This window comes from Aegilops tauschii, chromosome 2 (genome assembly GCF_002575655.3).
Source record: "Aegilops tauschii subsp. strangulata cultivar AL8/78 chromosome 2, Aet v6.0, whole genome shotgun sequence".
NCBI lineage: Eukaryota > Viridiplantae > Streptophyta > Magnoliopsida > Poales > Poaceae > Aegilops > Aegilops tauschii.
Genome location: NC_053036.3, coordinates 136,482,696 through 136,502,742, shown reverse-complemented (window position 1 = coordinate 136,502,742; position 20,047 = coordinate 136,482,696).

Below are 20,047 nucleotides of genomic sequence, written 5' to 3'. Positions count from 1 at the left end.
TTATACTTTTACATTTTAAGCACACATAAAACACTAGAAAATACTAAAATAAGCCAAATAAATCACTAATAAGCATATGTCTCGTCTCATAAGCATGACATTCACATATTGGTAGTTAATACTTAAAACTTTACACATAAATTGAATATCCATATTTAAAGATGTTAGATTATCCTATTAAAAAACAGACTCAAAATATTAGTAGTGTCATATCCTATTAGTCGGACTTGGATTTGGACCAGATGTAAAAAATCTCCTACCGTAGCTTATAGAAACGGATTCGATCGAAAATTATCCTAACCACTTTCACACTTTTTTTAGACCGAAGACTCAAGAAGAGCTCGGCATTGAATTAATGATGTAGGGTGGAACCCTAATGGTCGATCTTTTCACACTCCGAGGGGGGAAGAGAGCAAATCAAAGAGGAACACAAGAAGAATTCTCAAATAGACAAGATCCAACCACACCAATGCTAAATACACATACACAAAGAGGAGATACAAGGATCCAAAGTCAACGCAAGAGGATACATAGGGTAACTAGTTCATCCCTGTGACGCCCTCGGCTCGACCGTGCACTAACCATACACGCAAATGCACACGATCAAGCCTAAGGACTCACTTGAAGATATCACAACACAACTCTAAAACATAAATAAAGTCATACAAGCTTTATATTACAAGCCAGGGGCCTCGAGGGCTCGAATACATAAGCTCGCTTACAAGCGTCAGCGAAAACATCAGATATGTGAGTACAGATATAAAAGATAAAATAGATAAGCATTAAGAAGGAGGGGCAAAAGAAACACTACGATCGAAAAGGCGCAGGCCTCCTGCATGGGACCCTCCGAACCTACTCCTGGCCGTCGGCAAGCTCGTAGTAGTAACCACCCACGGGGTGGTAGTAGAAGTCGTCGATGGGGGCAGCTGTCTCAGAGGCTCCGTCATCTGGTTGCATCAAACGAATATGGGGGAAAAGGGAAGCAAAGCAACCGTGAGTACTCATCCAAAGTACTCAGCAAGCAAGGATCTACACTACATATGCAACATTATCAAAGAAAGGTTGTATATGTGGAGTGGGCTGCAGAAATGCCAGAATAGAGAGAAGGCCTAGTCCTATCGTAGACTAGCATCTTAAGCGGTCTTGCAGCATTAGAAGAGTGTAGGTTAGTACAGTGTAAAGTAGTAGTGTTATCAACCTCGCCCAGAGATCCTTCCTCGACTCCCTGCAAGGGAGCAATCCCAGAGCCATACTATCCATTTCTCATCACAAGTATCCAGTTCTAGTTGTATCGATCGGGATACAACTCCGAGCGTCCGTTACCGAGGATCCGACTATGCATAGATGTTTTCTTCCCTGCAGGGGTGCACCAACTTACCCACCATGCTCACTTAACTCCGTCCGGACACACTTTTCTGGGTCATGCCCGGCCTCGGCTAAACGACACGCCGCAGCCCAGTATAGGGGATCTATCGTAGTCCTTTCGATAAGTAAGAGTGTCGAACCCAACGAGGAGCAGAAGGAAATGACAAGCGGTTTTCAGTAAGGTATTCTCTGCAAGCACTGAAATTATCGGTAACAGATAGTTTTGTGATAAGGTAATTTGTAAAGGGTAACAAGTAATAGAAGTAAATAAGGTGCAGCAAGATGGCCCAGTCCTTTTTGTAGCAAAGGACAAGCCTGGACAAACTCTTATATAAAGGAAAACGCTCCCGAGGACACATGGGAATTATCGTCAAGCTAGTTTTCATCACGCTCATATGATTCACGTTCGTTACTTTGATAATTTGATATGTGGGTGGACCGGTGCTTGGGTACTGCCCTTCCTTGGACAAGCATCCCACTTATGATTAACCCCTATTGCAAGCATCCGCAACTACAAAATAAGTAATAAGGTAAACCTAACCATAGCATGAAACATATGGATCCAAATCAGCCCCTTACGAAGCAACGCATAAGCTAGGGTTTAAGCTTCTGTCACTCTAGCAACCCATCATCTACTTATTACTTCCCAATGCCTTCCTCTAGGCCCAAACAATGGTGAATGTCATGTAGTCGACATTCACATAACACCACTAGAGGAAAGACAACATACATCTCATCAAAATATCGAACGAATACCAAATTCACATGACTACTTATAGCAAGACTTCTTTCATGTCCTCAGGAACAAACGTAACTACTCACAAATCATATTTGTTCATAATCAGAGGGGTATTAATATGCATAAAGGATCTGAACATATGGTCTTCCACCAAATAAACCAACTAGCATCAACTATAAGGAGTAATCAACACTACTAGAAACCCACAGGTACCAATCTGAGGTTTTGGGACAAAGATTGGATACAAGAGATGAACTAGGGTTTTAGAGGAGATGGTGCTGGTGAAGATGTTGATGGAGATTGACCCCCTCCCGATGAGAGGATCGATGGTGATGATTTCCCCCTCCCGGAGGGATGTTTCCCCGGCAGAACAGCTCCGCCGGAGCCCTAGATTGGTTTCGCTAGGTTCCGCCTCGTGGTGGCGGTGCTTCGTCCCGAAAGCTTCCTTCTGATTTTTTCCAGGGCGAAAGACTTCATATAGCCAAAGATGGGCACCGGAGACCTGCCAGGGGGCCCACGAGGCAGGGGGCGCGCCTAGGGGGGTCGGGTGCGCCCCCACCCTCGTGGACGGCGGGTGGCCCCCCTCTGGTGCTTTCTGCGCCCAATATTTTTTCCAGGACTTTTGGAGTTGTGCAGAATAGGTCTCAAATATTTGCTCCTTTTCCAGCCCCGAATTCCAGCTGCCGGCATTCTCCCTCTTCATGTAAACCTTGTAAAATAAGAGAGAATAGGCATAAGTATTGTGATATAATGTGTAATGACAGCCCATGATGCAATAAATTTCGATATAAAAGCATGATGCAAAATGGACGTATCAGGAACCCTAAGAACGAGAAGAAACATGGCATTACCGGTATCCATGGGAGTAGATCGAAGAGGAGGCGACCTCAACGGAGCGGATCCGATGAAGGGCCGACCGATCCGGAGGGCCTGAGGGCGCTCCGGGGCAATGGGCGGAGCAACCGGCGGCTAGGGTTCAGATGAGGGACGAGCACGAAGGGGAAAAAGAAAACCCCTTTAGCCCACGCCCTTTATATATGCGCCAAGATGTCAGCCGGTAGTACTGCTCCGAGGAGCGGTAGTACCGGTCTTGTAGCTACCCGGTGTTTGAGAGCGGTACTTCCGCTCCAGAAGCAGCGGTAGTACCGCTTCCAAATACCGGTAGTACCGACCAGTGGTACAGGTGCAGGCAGGAGCGGTAGAACCGCTCGTGCAAGACCGGAAGTACCGCTGGGACTACACAACTTAGTGGAAGAACGGTAGAACCGCTCTGACCACCGGTTGTACCGCCAAGTTGCATCAGCCCATGCACAAAAGAGATCAAACTTGTGTACATTTGGAAAAGATGGCTTGGGATGAGAAGGCTTAGGATGGAAGCAAGACACTGTATTATGATGATGAAGACTCTCAAGAGTGCAAGAAGCAAACAATAAAAGCCACTCTTTAGAGAATTCAAACATCTAGGAGAACCAAAGGAGCAAGGCAAAAGGAAACACACAATAAGGAAAAACACCTTTGCATAAGGGCGGTGGCCGGAGCCACCTATGTTTGAGTCAAATGGTATGGCGCCGCAAAGAATTATCCTTGGTCCCATGACCGAAACTCGTCTTTGACGCACAAGTGCCATAAAAAATGGCTAATGTGAAAGAGTTGATCAATTTATGCATAATGGAGGGAGGAAGAGTTCATTGAGAGAACAATACTCCCCCTATGTCCATGCCTACACCTAGAACAAAACATCATAATTAGTATGGTGGGGTGTGCAAAGGTTCAAGCCACATTGCTCGAATCAATGATATTTAGCTCATGCCTTAACTCACGAAATCTTGCTTCATCCAAAGGCTTCGTGAATATATCTGCAAGGTTATCATGAGTGTTGACATAGTTGAGCTCGATCTCCCCTCGCCTAATATGATCCCGGATGAAGTGATACCGAATCTCAATATGCTTCGTCTTGAAATGTTGCACCGGGTTGAGAGAAATCTTGATGGCACTTTCATTGTCACACGAAAGAGGCACTTTGTCACAAATGACACCGTAATCCTTTAAAGTTTGCCTCATCCAAAGAAGTTGTGCACAACAACTACCGACCGCCACATACTCCGCTTCGGTGGACGAGAGAGATACACAACTTTGCTTCTTAGAAGACCAACTCACCAAAGAGCAACCAAGAAATTGGCACCCTCCGGAAGTGGACTTCCTATCCACTTTGTCTCCCGCCCAATCAGAGTCCGAATAGCCTACAAGCTTGAAGTTTGCTCCTCTTGGGTATCATAAGCCAAAGTTTGGGGTATGAGCCAAATATCAAAAGATTCGCTTGACCGCCACAAAGTGGCTTTCCTTAGGTGCAGCTTGAAACCATGCACAAATTCCCACACTCAACATGATATCCGGTCTAGATGCACAAAGGTAGAGCAAGGAGCCAATCATGGAGCGATATACCTTTTGATCCACGGCTTTACCATTGGGATCTATGTCAAGTTGGCATTTGACGGGCATTGGAGTGGAGGCCGGCTTGACATCACTTAGCTTGAATCTCTTGAGCATGTCTTGAGTGTATTTGACTTGGTTGATGAAGGTTCCTTCTCTTCCTTGCTTGACTTCGAACCCGAGAAAGAACGTCAACTCTCCCATTGAGGACATCTTGAACTTTGAGGTCATGAGAGCGGCAAATTCCTCATTGAAAGCTTTGTTAGGGGAACCAAAGATAATATCATCAACATATAGTTGGCACACAAACAACTCCCCTTTGACCTTCTCAGTAGAAAGAGTGGGGTCGATTTTCCAAATTTCAAACCCACGATCTTGTAACAACTCGGTAAGGTGGTCATACCACGCACGTGGGGCTTGTTTAAGGCCATAGAGTGCCTTATCGAGTTGGTACACATGATCGGGGAAATAGGGATCCTCGAACCCGGGGGGTTGTTTGACATACACCAACTCATTAATAGGACCATTAAGAAAAGTACTCTTCACATCCATTTGTTGCAACTTAAAGTTATGATGAGATGCATAAGTAATCAACAAACGAATGGATTCAAGGCGAGCAACGGGAGCAAAGGTTTCACCGTAGTCGATACCCTCGACTTGGGAGTAGCCTTGTGCTACCAATCTAGCCTTTTTGCGAACGATAATCCCATGAGCATCTTGCTTGTTCTTGAATATCCACTTGGTTCCAATGACATTATGATTCCCCGTTGGCCTTGGCACCAATCTCCACACCTTGTTGTACTCGAAGTTGTTGAGTTCTTCATGCATGGCATTAAGCCAATCCGGATCTTCAAGCGCCTCATACACCTTTTGGGGTTCAACACAAGAGACAAACGCGTGATGTTCACAATAGTTTGCCAATTGTCTACGAGTGCTTACCCCCTTTCGAATGCTTCCAAGCACATTCGTCATGAGATGACCCTTGGTAGAGAGCTTGGAAGCAATCTTGGCGGCACGGAGCTCCAATTCCTCCTCAGGAGTGAGTTGAGGAGCGGAAACTTGATCATCTTGAGCGTCGTCTTGAGCTTGTTCTTGATCTTGAGGTTGCCCTTGATCTTGAACTTGCTCGAAGGAGAGAACTTGACCTTGGGCATCACTTGGTGCTTCAACACCATCTTGGGGTTGATCTTGCCCTTGATCTTGTTCATGAGGGTGAGGGCCTTCACTTTGTTCTTCGGAAGCGTGTGGGTCTTGGGTTGGTGATGTTCCACTTGAGTGGAACATTGTCCTTCTCCTTCGGCCACAAGGGGTTCCTCAATGGGTAGGATAAAACCAAAACCCATTCTTCTTATGGCTTGGTGAGGAATTTCATCACCTACATCACAAGTACCACTTTGCTCCACTTGGGGGCCGTTATTCTTATCAAACTCCACGTTACACGTCTCCTCAATAAGTCTCGCGGACTTATTGAGGACACGGTAAGCATGAGAGTTTGTAGCATAACCAACAAATATGCCCTCATGAGCTCTAGCCTCAAATTTAGACAAACGAACACCTTTCTTGAGAATGAAACACTTACACCCAAACACCCGGAAGTACTTGAGGTTGGGCTTGTTACCGGTGAGAATCTCATATGGAGTCTTGTTCAAGCCTTTGCGGAGATAGAGCCGATTGGATGCATGACACGTGGTGTTGATGGCTTCGGCCCAAAAATTGTATGGAGACTTGAACTCCGCCATCATGGTTCTTGTCGCATCCATCAATGTCCGGTTCTTCCTCTCCGCTACACCATTTTGTTGAGGGGTGTAAGGTGCGGAACATTGATGCTTGATCCCCTCAGCACTAAGAAACTCATCCAAGGTGTAATTCCTGAACTCGGTTCCGTTGTCACTTCTTATCGTCAAGATCTTTGCATTGTGTTGGCGTTGATCTTCATTTGCAAAATCAATGACGGTTTGTTGGGTCTCACTATTCCTCTTGAAGAAGTACACCCAAGTGTATCTTGAATAATCATCCACAATCGCCAAGCAATACTTTCTACCCCCAAGACTATCAAAGGATGGAGGCCCAAAGAGATCCAAGTGAAGGAGCTCCAAAGGCCTCTTCGAGTAAATGATAGTCGTGGGAGGATGAGCCTTCTCATGTAACTTTCCTTCAATGCAAGCACTGCAAGCACGATCTTTGGCAAAAGTAACATTGGTTAGTCCACGGACATGGTCCCCCTTGAGAATACTTTGCAAAGATCTCATATTGACATGGGCTAAATGGCGATGCCAAAGCCATCCCACGTCAACTTTAGCCATTAGGCATGTCGTGGTCTTAGTGGGTCGCTCCGAAAAGTTAATCACATAGAGACCGTTCTCGACATGCCCAACAAAGGCTACTTTAAGAGTCTTGCTCCACAAGAGGGCCACTGTATTGATATCAAAGAAAGTGGCAAAGCCCATAATTGCAAGTTGACGAACGGAAAGTAAATTGTATGCAAGGGACTCAACAAGCATGACCTTCTCGATCGTGAGATCATGAGAAATGACAACCTTGCCAAGTCCCAATACCTTAGAGGATGAGGCATCACCCCACTCGACATTGGTAGGCATAGATGGAATCTTGTGTACGTCCACCACCAAGTCCTTGCTTCCGGTCATATGACTAGTGGCTCCATTATCGAGTAACCATGATCCCCCACCGGAAGCAAACACCTACAAGAGATCAATGTTTGGTTTTAGGTACCCATTTTGTAATGGGTCCTTTGATGTTAGTGACAAGGGTCTTAGGAACCCAAATAGACCATTCAATGTACTCATAAGGAGAACCAACAAATTTAGCATCAACATGCCCATCACTAGCACGACATAACACATAGGAAGGGTTAATGTCGCCGGCTTTGTTGGAAGGGGTGCCATTGCCCTTCTTGACACCACCACCCTTCACATTGTTCTTCTTCTCCTTAGAGGCACCCTCTACCTCTTTGACAAAAGTTTGCTTGAGAGGAGGAGGTCGTTTGGTCTTGTCATTCTTCTTCTTATTCTTGGACTTGGGTGCAAACCCAATCCCTTCCTTGGCCACAACTTCCTTTTGATTGCTCAAAAGGTCGCTGAGGTTCTTCTCACCTTGTATGCACGACACAAGTCCTTTCTCAAGTTGCTCCTTCAACTTTGCATTCTCCTCAACAAGATGCACATGCTCACAACAAGGGTTAGTAGCATTTGCATTATCAATTAAAACCATATGAGGAAAAATGGCTTTCTCCTTGGTTACCTTCACTTGGAGTTGACCATGAGACTCTTTAAGACTAGCATGAGTACCCTTCAAGGCCTTGTGAGCCTTGTCAAGTATATCAAACTCCTCCTTGAGTCTAGCAAGATCAACCCCAAGTTTGGCCTTCTCGGAATTTAGCACATGAGATACAACAAGAGCATATCAAGATCTTTCTTTAGTTTAGCATGGTCATCGTTGTGTGACTCCTCAAGAGCCAAACGGTGACCGCACTCTTCCTCAAGCGCATTAGAGAGATCTGATATCTCATTGGCATAGTCACGACTATGCCCCTCCATCTTAGAGATGGTTTCTTCGTGAGCCTCGATCATGTCATTGGCTTCACCAAGTTGTTCCAAGAGAGCAACAAAGTGCTTCTTGGATTTACCCTTGAGCTTACTCATAAAAGACTCAAATTCATTTTCCTCCTCATTAGGCCCCTCATGTTCATCAATGCAATCCGTTAAAGAAGGATTAGTAGTGATGGTAGTTTTGATGTTGGGGGTTACCTTGTTGGTGGCTTTAGCCATGAGGCACTTGGTGGTGATGTTCTCATTGGGTGAGTTGAAGAGAGACACCCGCGGAGTTGTAGCAATGGCGACGGAGGCCATGGCAACCGACTCACCATCTTCATCATCATCATCCTCATTGTACTCTTCTTGTGCCACCAACCCCTTGAGAGGAGTCTTCTTGGTGAAGTTGCTCTTGTTGGGGAAGGACTTGGCCTTGTCTTTACGGATGAGCTTGCCACCATTGTCTTCCCTCTTCTCATATGGGCACTCCGCAACAAAGTGGCTCACATTGCCACAATTATAGCAAGCCCTCACTCGTTGCTTGCCCTTCGTGCCACTTGAGTTGCTCTTATTGAAGTTGGGCCTTGTGTTCTTCTTGCTCCAAAATTGCCTTGAAGCCAGAGCCATGTGCTCATGATAAGCATATTTTGTATCTTCGGGATTGCTCTCCTCTTCTTCCTCTTCACCCTCTTCTTCCACACTAACCTTGGCCTTCCAAGCAAGGTTGGGCTTCTTAGCTCTTTGAGAACGCAACACCGCATTGTCGGCGGTCTTGTCCAAGATCCTCATTGCCACAAACTCGTCCAACACTTCACTTGAGGACAAGGTGTGGAAGTCCGACCTTTGACGGATGACGGAGGACATGGCCTTGTGGTAAGCCATCATGGCCTTGAGGCACTCACGCTTGATCCAATTTTCATCTGTATCCTTGCTCCCATGATCTCGGAGTGAGACCGCGAGAGTGGTCAACCTCCGGTAAAGCTCACGAGGTTCTTCATCTTCATTCATTGCAAACTCATTGGCTTCATCTTGCACCACTTCATAGTTGGAACGTTGAATGCTTGCGCTTCCCTTGTAGAGGGAGACAACATGGCGCCATGCTTCCTTGGCCATGGTGAAAGGTCGAAGATGTGCAAGATCTTCGGATGGAATTGCATCTTGGATGATGAAGAGAGCATTCTCGTTGAATTGATGATCCACGACTTCTCTAGGGGTGAAGTTTCTTGGGTCATGCGGATAAAAACCTTGCTCAATGATTCTCCAAAGGTTAGTATTAACATGATTTAGATGACGTTTAAAGCGATATACCCAAGCATCAAAATCCTCATTTTTCACAATCTTCGGGGGAGAGCCGGCATGATTTAAATGAGTGGAGGGAATAGGTCATACATAAGTAATAGGAGGTTCCACATGGGCAAAGATGCCACTACCATTTCTACCACTAGACAAAGGAACTTTCTCACTAGTAGCTTCCCCCTTGTCGGAGTTAGCATCCGTCACCTTGTTAGTGGGATCGACCACTTCCAACAGTGCGGTGGATAATTTGAGACCATCAAGAAAGTTCTTAAGCATGCCTTTGACCTCGGCCGTCATGGAGGTTTTCAATGTGTCCAAGGCCACATTGAACTCCTCACGTGAGACCGAGGTTCCCCCATAGGCCATAGACGAGGACGGAATCACACCGGGGTGCTCCTCCTCACCGTCTACGGTGTCAACCATACTCTTCGGACGGCAAAGTCCTTAATAAAGAGACGAGGCTCTGATACCAATTGAAAGGATCGATATAGTTGACTAGAGGGGGGGGGGGTGAATAGGCAACTAACAATTTTTAGCTTTTCTTTACCAATTTAAACTTTGCATCAAAGTAGGTTGTCTAGATATGCAACTAGGTGAGCAACCTATATGATGAAACAACAACAAGAGCATAAACAAGCAAGGGACACTACTGTAGGATGCTGCTAATGCGACACTACAATCAGAGACCCTTCGAGAAACTGTGTGCGATGCCATAATCGCAAACGATGCTGTATGAAAACCGTCAGAAATGTATAAGACGTTTGCGATGATGGATGCATCAAGCACGGTTCAGGTTTTAGTTGCCCGTGCGATGAAGGACATACGGTTCAGTTCAATTAACTGTTTGCGACGAGGAGGAACAAAAGAAACAGGCAGCCAGATGAAGGCATGTGCGATACACAGCATACAGTTTACTCGGATGAACTGTTTGTGATTAGGCAACACAAAAGAAACGGGCAGCCAGATGAAGGTGTGTGCGGTATACAGCATACGGTTCACTCGGATGAACTGTTTGTGATTAGGCAAGAGAACAGAAACGGTTCAATATAACAAGATGTGTGTGATACGCGGCAAACAGGCCTGTAATCAGAAATGTGTGCGAAGACCGATAATAACGCAGACGATTGCTTCTAATAAGACATATGTGATATGCTCTGTCTACACAACATCTATTGGCCATCGTGGGACGGGCGGTCATCCGGATACGCCATAAGGATGTGAAGAGGCATTCCTATCAGCAAGGACTAGTTGTTCCACCAGTAGCTCATGTAAGAAAACTATCAAGTTAAGTGTGCTCAGGCTGGAGCAGCCATCGGATGGGTGACTGGATGGGAAGTTGTGTCGATGTTAAATTAGGTGATGGGATGGGTCATTTCGGTCAAATGATCGAAATGCACCATTCTCTCAGCTAATTTAGCCTCGAGGTCCTTGTTTTTTATTTTTTAACACACGTTAAAGAAGGTCTACCACATTACTTCTTGACAACGTGCGATACGTGGCATACAGTTGATCCATCCGACCTATTTGTGATGGAATAGGCCATGTGTGTTGTGGGCAAACACTTGCTAGTATTCAACTGTTTGGGATTGATGAATTCATCACCGACGGTTCCCTGGTGTGGTCCGTGTTCATCTGATCATCATCTACACTTGTGCTAGCTCGATGCTAAGTTTCCATTAATTGATGGCGTTTTATGAACACACCACCATTTCCCGCCATTTCCTCACCTGTTTCCTACCGCCCTGCTATATTGCGCATAGGGGGCGCGCGACGCACGGAGGCGACAAGCGCAGCCTGTAGCACATCCACCTTTTCCAAGCATGCCAACCCACCAAAGAGCCGCCTCTGCCATCAACCTCGTCGATGAGGAAAACGAGCAGGCGCCATGGCCTGTCGAGGCCGAGGCGCTCCCCGGCAATGCGATGGACGACGCCATGATGCGCGTCATCGCCAGGGTTGACTTGACCTTTGGCGCATGGCGCTTGAGCGCTGCGGATCAAGATAGGCATGTCAGCGCCGACAGGCTGCAGCTCGCCGCACAACAAGATCGATGGCGCGCCGCAGAGCAAGCTAGGCGCGTCCGCGCTGATAGGCTGCGGCTCGCCGCACAGCGAGACCGTTGGAGCACCACAGAGCGAGAGGCGCGGCACGCCGCACAGCAACAACGGATCCATCGACGCTTGCCTGCTGTCGACACGGCGTCGCAGCTGGGTACATGTCCCGTCAGTACCCCCATTCCTCGCCAGGAGTGGGCAGAGGCCCTCAGCGCCGTACTTGCACCAGAGGCCGGCCGCGCCGTACTTGCATCGGACGCCCGCCGCGCCGTTCGCGTGGGTGGCGCCGTTCGCCTTGTCCGCGGCCCGCTGGATGCCAACGTGCTGGTCTGTAGGCTCGACCGCCTCCTTGGCCCAGGTGTCCACCTGGGCGCAGTAGAGGAACATGGCCATCGCATCCTCGAGCTGGTGATCTACGATGAAATAGCCAACTTGGAGCTCGAGATTGCGCTCCAGATGTACCGCGAGCGTGTCGACCGCTTGGACGAACGCCTGCACGAGTTCAGGCAGAGCCAAGAGCTACCCTAGGCAAGGGCTGCTGGTCATGGTCTCATGGACGCATTTTATTTTGGAAAGTCGTTTCGACGTGGATAGCTATGTATTCACAGCAATCATAGTATTGCACTGTTTCAATGTGTGTACTCTGTTTTCCATTCTTATAATTTCTATTTCAATGTGTGTAAATACGCTTTCCATTCTGTATATGTGGATGATAACAACTAGATTCAAATGAGTATAAAAAAACAGATAGAAAATGAAATTCATAATATATATATATATATATATATTAATTGTTCATTAGATCATCAAAGAATATATATATATATATATATATAATATCATCACATATACGTGATGATACTTAACTACTAGGTACAATGCATAAAATTGAAAACGAACAATACTAAAACTAATAATCCCTCCTGGGGCCAGTATTTCGGCAGCCCCTCGCCAGCAGCTCCCTGGTGCGCAGCGTCTTCCCAGTGCGGAGGCAGTACTCCGACTCCTCCTCCTCCCAGCGCTTGACGTACCGATCAGCCTCTTGCTGGCGGACGCGCGCGGCCGATCTTTCCATTTCATTGGGCGCCCCCCGGACATCCTCGTCGGTGGCACGCTGGAGCTTATCGGCCCACCTCCACGCAACGACGAGGCGCCCAGCGCCTATGACCTTCCTCGCGAAGTACCCGTCTTCGTACACCTCCTCGGCACGACGACACGCCCGCCCCCAAAGCTCTGCCGCCTCCTTTTTCCAAGCGGCATCACGGGTTTCACAGGCCGCCTGGTACCTGGCTTCCTCCTCCGCCATCTCATTCTTGAACGCCACTTGCCTGGCTTTCTCAGCCGGCGGCAGCGACTTCCACAGACAAAGATTGTACTGGCCCCAAAACCAATCCAAAGTTGGGGGGTCCGGCGCAACCTCGTCAGGCGGCGCGTAGGGGTCCTCGTCGCTGCTAATCGAATGAGCATCCTCGGGGGGCGGCGACTCCTCGTCGGCGGTGGGCAGACCGGCGACGCCATGGCAGAGATTTGAAAGAGAGAGAGAGAGAGAGAGAGAGAGAGAGGGCGAGCGAGGGAAGGATGTAGATAAGAATGCAGGAAGAACGACGTGACCAAGGTAGTATTTATTGGCGGCCGGAATCTAGATCGATGGGGACAGTACACATGCCGGTCGCCGGAATTTACGAGACTGTAGTTTGAATTACACACAATTCCCGCAGCAAATCCGTGTGTGAACATAATAGCTGACGGTTTCAAATACAGAACCGTGTCTAATTAATGACCCCGCCAATCACCTACCAAACCTCGAGTCGCGAGATAGTGTGCCAATCGTGTGGGGGCCGGTTGTCTTGCCAGATCTTTACATTTTCTTTTTTGAACACCAGATATTTACATCGTCTGATGATTTTTTAACTCGCACACAAGTACACAAAAATATGATTTTTCAAACCGTTTTGGTTAGGCGTTGCATGTAAATGTAGTTCAAATTTGAATTATGGTCATTACATGGTTAGAAAATCACTTAAATGTCTTTAAAAGGTCAAAGACCCCTGAAAATTTCCAAATTTTCACATGACAGTTGTATTAGTGCACGTTAAACGTAGGAAAAAAATTTGAAGGCCGTAAGAGGAAGCTATCTCCCGTCCGTCAGCAAACATGCATTGTTCCCTCTCGGAACCACGAACCTTCTAGTGAGTTGCTCCGGTTTGTGAGGGATGTGTTTCCAAACTTTCGTCAAACATGCCAATTTTTTTACCACATCGTCTTGGTGGCATGACATTAAATCAAGCAAGGTGATACGTCTCCAACGTATCTATAATTTTTGATTGTTCCATGCTATTATATATTCTGTTTTGGATGTTTAATGGGCTTTATTATACACTTTCATATTATTTTTGGGACTAACCTATTAACCCAAGGCCCAGTGCAAATTGTTGTTTTTTTTTCCTATTTCAGTGTTTCACAGAAAAAGAATATCAAACGGAGTCCAAACGGAATGAAACCTTCGGGAGCGTAATTTTTTGGAACAAACGTGATCCAGAGGACTTGGAGTGGACGTCAAGAAACTTATGAGGAGGCCACGAGGCAGGGGGGCGCGCCTACCCCCCTGGGCGCGCCCTCCACCCTCGTGGGCCCCTCGTGGCTCCACCGACCTACTTCTTCCTCCTATATATACCTACGTACCCCGAAGCCATCAAGGAGCACCACGAAAACCTAATTCCACCGCCGTGACCTTCTGTACCCATGAGATCCCATCTTGGGGCCTTTTCCGGCGCTCTGTCGGAGGGGGCATCGATCACGCAGGGCTTCTACATCAACACCATAGCCTCTCCGATGATGTGTGAGTAGTTTACCCCAGACCTTTGGGTCCATAGTTATTAGCTAGATGGCTTCTTCTCTCTCTTTGGATCTCAATACAAAGTTCTCCCCGATCTTCTTGGAGATCTATTCGATGTAACTCTTTTTGTGGTGTGTTTGTCGAGATCCGATGAATTGTGGGTTTATGATCAAGATTATCTATGAACAATATTTGAATCTTCTCTGAATTCTTTTATGTATGATTAGTTATCTTTGCAAGTCTCTTCGAATTATCAGTTTGGTTTGGCCTACTAGATTGATCTTTCTTGCAATGGGAGAAGTGCTTAGCTTTGGGTTCAATCATGCGGTGCTCGATCCCAGTGACAGTAGGGGAAACGACATGTATTGTATTGTTGCCATCGAGGATAAAAAGATGGGGTTTATATCATATTGCTTGAGTTTATCCCTCTGCATCATGTCATCTTACCTAATGTGTTACTCTATTCTTATGAACTTAATACTCTAGATGCATGTTGGATAGCGGTCGATGTGTGGAGTAATAGTAGTAGATGCAGGCAGGAGTCGGTCTACTTGTGATGGACGTGATGCCTATATACATGATCATGCCTAGATATTCTCATAATTATGCACTTATCTATCAATTTCTCGACAGTAATTTGTTCACCCACCGTAATACTTATGCTATCTTGAGAGACGACACTAGTGAAACCTATGGCCCCCGTGTCTATTTTCCATCATATGAATCTCCCGTCAACGAGCTATTTCTGGCGCCGTTTATTTTACTTTATTTACTTTTAATCTTTATCATAAAAGTACCAAAAATATTATCTTATCATCTCTATCAAATCTCACTTTTGCAAGTGGTCGTGAAGGGATTGACAAACCCTTTATCGCGTTGGTTGCAAGGTTCTTATTTGTTTGTGTAGGTACGAGGACTTGCGTGTGGCCTCCTACTGGATTGATACCTTGGTTCTCAAAAACTGAGGGAAATACTTACGCTACTTTGCTACATCACCCTTTCCTCTTCAAGGGAAAAACCAACGCATGTTCAAGAGGTAGCAAGAATGATTTCTGGCACCGTTGCCGGGGAGGCTTACACCAAGTCAAGTAAATATTTGACTCCCGCCAACATGCGATTTCTGGCGCCGTTGCCGGGGAGTCTACGCACAAGTCAAGACATACCAAACTCTTATCCCTCGCATTACATTATTTGCCATTTGCCTCTCGTTTTCCTCTCCCCCACTTCACCTTTGCCATTTTATTCGCCCTCTCTTTCTGTTTGCCTCTTTTTCGCTTGCTTCATCGTTATGGCTAGTCCTTTATCTACTCCTTTGTCTCCCGAGAATGAAGTTCTTAACTTTAAACAAAGGGAGGGAGAAAATCTAAAAGATGCTTGGTACAGAATTTGCAATGCGCAAAATAGATCCACTAGGAAGCAATCTACTTCCGTTCTTCTTCGCAATTTTTATGTATGCATTACTCCTTGGAATAGATATATTCTTGATACCATTACCGGAGGGAATTTCTTGGGTAGCCATACTTTTGATTCTTATAATGCTATGATAGATTTGTTTGGCCCACCACCTCTTTTGGTTAATGGAACTATTTTAACTTTGGAACATGTGATGCAAAGGCTTGAAATTATTGAAAATAAAGTTGCCACTATAGAGTTGATTGAAAATTTGGATAAAAAGATCCACTACCAAATTATCCAATATGGATCTAAGGTAGGAGTTGCTCTTAAATTTTTTAAAGAAAAGGAACCCATGGTTAACGAAAAGATAGATGAAGATTCCACTAGAATTGATAAGATTGAAGATATTATTACCAACTTAGGTTCAGCCTTTTCTTCCGTGAAAAATAATCCAAAACCTCCTAATGCTAAAATTGCCAAACTGATGTATGTTCCTAAAAATAAAGGTGAAACTTCTAGTAAGGAAATTGCGGATCTCAAATCCATAAGTATTCACCCCAACTTTCTCGCTATCATTAAGGAACCTTTTGCTACAAATGATTTTCCTGATTTCTTGCCTAGGGGTTTAATCATTAATAAAAAGAAGGAAACTCCCAAGGGTTATAAGTGTTCTATTGAAGAATTGCCTCCCAAAGATGGCAATACCTAGATCTATCCTTGCCTTTATGCCTAGCTAGGGGCATTAAACGATAGCGCTTGTTGGGAGGCAACCCAATTTTATTTTAGTTTCTTGCTTTTTGGTTCTGTTTAGGAATAAATAATCCATCTAGTCTCTGTTTAGATGTGGTTTTGTGTTTTAATTAGTGTTTGTGCCAAGTAGAACCTTTGTGAAGACTTGGGGAAAGTCTTTGCGATCTTGCTGTAAAAAACAGAAACTTTAGCGCTCACGAGATTAGCTTCAACTTTTTACTGGAGAATGATATTTAGTTGATTCTTTTTGCAGATTATTAATAGATAAATTCCTCACGTCCAGCAATTTATTTTAGAATTTTTCGAGTTCCATAAGTTTGCGTTAGTTACAGATTACTACAGACTGTTCTGTTTTTGACAGATTCTGTTTTTCGTGTATTGTTTGCTTATTTTGATGAATCTATGGCTAGTAATGGAGTTTATGAACCATAGAAAAGTTGGAATATAGTAGGTTTAACACCAATGTAAATAAATAATGAGTTCATTACAGTACCTTGAAGTGGTGTTTTCTTTTCTTTCGCTAACGGAGCTCACGAGATTTTTTGTTAAGTTTTGTGTTGTGAAGTTTTCAAGTTTTGGGTAAAGATTTGATGGATTATGGAACAAGGAGTGGCAAGATCCAAAGCTTGGGGATTCCCAAGGCACCCCAAGGTAAAATCTAAGGACAACCCAAAAAGCCTAAGCTTGGGGATCCCCCGGAAGGCATCCCCTCTTTTGTCTTCGTCGATCGGTAACTTTACTTGGAGCTATATTTTTATTCACCACATGATATGTGTTTTGCTTGGAGCATCTTGTATGATTTGAGTCTTTGATTTTTAGTCCACCACAATCATCCTTGATGTACACACCTTTTGAGAGAGACACACATTATTCGGAATTTATTAGAATACTCTATGTGCTTCACTTATATCTTTTGAGCTAAACAATTTTGCTCTAGTGCTTCACTTATATCTTTTAGAGCACGGTGGTGGTTATATTTTATAGAAATTATTGATATCTCATGCTTCACTTATATTATTTTGAGAGTCCTTTAGAACGGCATGGTAGTTTACAAAGTGCATTGAATAGTAAGAGAAGTTTGATACTTGATAGTTGTTTTGAGATATAAAGGAGGTAATATTAGAGGTGTGCTAGTTGAGCAATTGTGAAATTGAGAAATACTTGTGTTGAAGTTTGCAAGTCCTGTAGCATGCATGTATGGTAAATGTTGTGTGACAAATTTGAAGCATGAGGTGTTCTTTGATTGCTTTCCTTATGAGTGGCAGTCGGGGACGAGCGATGGTCTTTTCCTACCAATCTATCCCCCTAGGAGCATGCGCGTAGTGCTTGGTTTTTATGACTTGTAGATTTTTGCAATAAGTATGTGAGTTCTTTATGACTAATGTTGAGTCCATGGATTATACGCACTCACACCCTTCCACTAGCCTCTTCGGTACCGTGCATTGCCCTTTCTCACCTTGAGAGTTGGTGCAAACTTCGCCGGTGCATCCAAACCCCGTGATATGATACACTCTATCACACATAAACCTCCTTATATCTTCCTCAAAATAGCCACCATACCTACCTATTATGGCATTTCCATAGCCATTCTGAGATATATTGCCATGCAACTTTCCACCGTTCCGTTTATTATGACACGCTCCATCATTGTCATATTGCTTTGCATGATCATGTAGTTGACATCGTATTTGTGGCAAAGCCACCTTTATAATCCTTTCATACATGTCACTCTTGATTCATGGCATATCCCAGTACACCGCCAGAGGCATTCACATAGAGTCATATTTTGTTCTAAGTATTGAGTTGTAATCTTTGAGTTGTAAGTAAATAAAAGTGTGATGATCATCATTATTAGAGCATTGTCCCAAGTGAGGAAAGGATGATGGAGACTATGATTCCCCCACAAGTCGGGATGAGACTCCGTACGAAGAAAAAAGAAAGAAAGAAAAGAGGCTAAAAAGAAAAAAGAGAGAGAAGAAGGCCCAAATAAAAAAATGAGAGAAAAAGAGAGAAGGGACAATGTTACTATCCTTTTACCACACTTGTGCTTCAAAATAGCACCATGATCTTCATGATAGAGAGTCTCCTATTTTGTCACTTTCATATACTAGTGGGAATTTTAAATTATAGAACTTGGCTTGTATATTCCAACAACGGGCTTCCTCAAATGCCCAAGGTCTTCGTGAGCAAGCAAGTTGGATGCACAACCACTTAGTTTATTTTGTTGAGCTTTCATATATTTATAGCTCTAGTGCATCCGTTGCATGGCAATCCCTACTCCTTGCATTGACATCAATTGATGGGCATCTCCATAGCCCGTTGATTAACCTCGTCAATGTGAGACTTTCTCCCTTTTTGTCTTCTCACACAACCTCAATCATTATATTCTATTCCACCCATAGTGCTATGTCCATGGCTCGCACTCATATATTGCGTAAAAGTTGAAAGAGTTTGAAAAGGCTAAGTATGAAACAATTGCTTGGCTTGTCATCGAGGTTGTGCATGATGAGAGCATTTTGTGTGATGAAAATGAAGCATAGCCAAACTATATGATTTTGTAGGGATAAGCTTTCTTTGGCTATGTTATTTTGATAAGACATAATTGCTTGGTTAGCATGCTTGAAGTATTATTATTTTTATGTCAATATTAAACTTTTATCTTGAATCTTTCGGATCTGAACATTCATGCCACAATAAAGAAAATTACATTGAGAAATATGCTAGGTAGCATTCCACATAAAAAATTCTGTTTTTATCATTTACCTACTCGAGGACGAGCAGGAATTAAGCTTGGGGATGCTTGATACGTCTCCAACGTATCTATAATATTTTATTGTTCCATGCTATTATATATTCTGTTTTGGATGTTCAATGGGCTTTATTATACACTTCCATATTATTTTTGGGACTAACCTATTAACCCAAGGCCCAGTGCAAATTTTTGTTTTTTTGCCTATTTCAGTGTTTCGCAGAAAAAGAATATCAAACGGAATGAAACCTTTGGGAGCGTGATTTTTGGAACAAACGTGATCCGGAGGACTTGGAGTGGACGTCAAGAAACTTACGAGGAGGTCACGAGGCAGGGGGCGCGCCTACCCCCTGGGCGCGCCCTCCACCCTCGTGGGCCCCTCGTGGCTCCACCGACCTACTTTTTCCTCCTATATATACCTACGTACCCCGAAACCATCGAGGGGTACCACGAAAACCTAATTCCACCGCCGCGACCTTCTGTACCCGTGAGATCCCATCTTGGGGCCTTTTCCGGCACTCTGCCGGAGGGGGCATCGATCACGGAGGGCTTCTACATCAACACCATAGCCTCTCAGATGATGTGTGAGTAGTTTACCACAGACCTTCGGGTCCATAGTTATTAGCTAGATGGCTTCTTCTCTCTCTTTGGATCTCAATACAAAGTTCTCGATCTTCTTGGAGATGTATTCGATGTAACTCTTTTTGCGGTGTGTTTGTCGAGATCCGATGAATTGTGGGTTTATGATCAAGATTATCTATGAACAGTGTTTGAATCTTCTCTGAATTCTTTTATGTATGATTGGTTATCTTTGCAAGTCTCTTCGAATTATCAGTTTGGTTTGGCCTACTAGATTGATCTTTCTTGCAATGGGAGAAGTGCTTA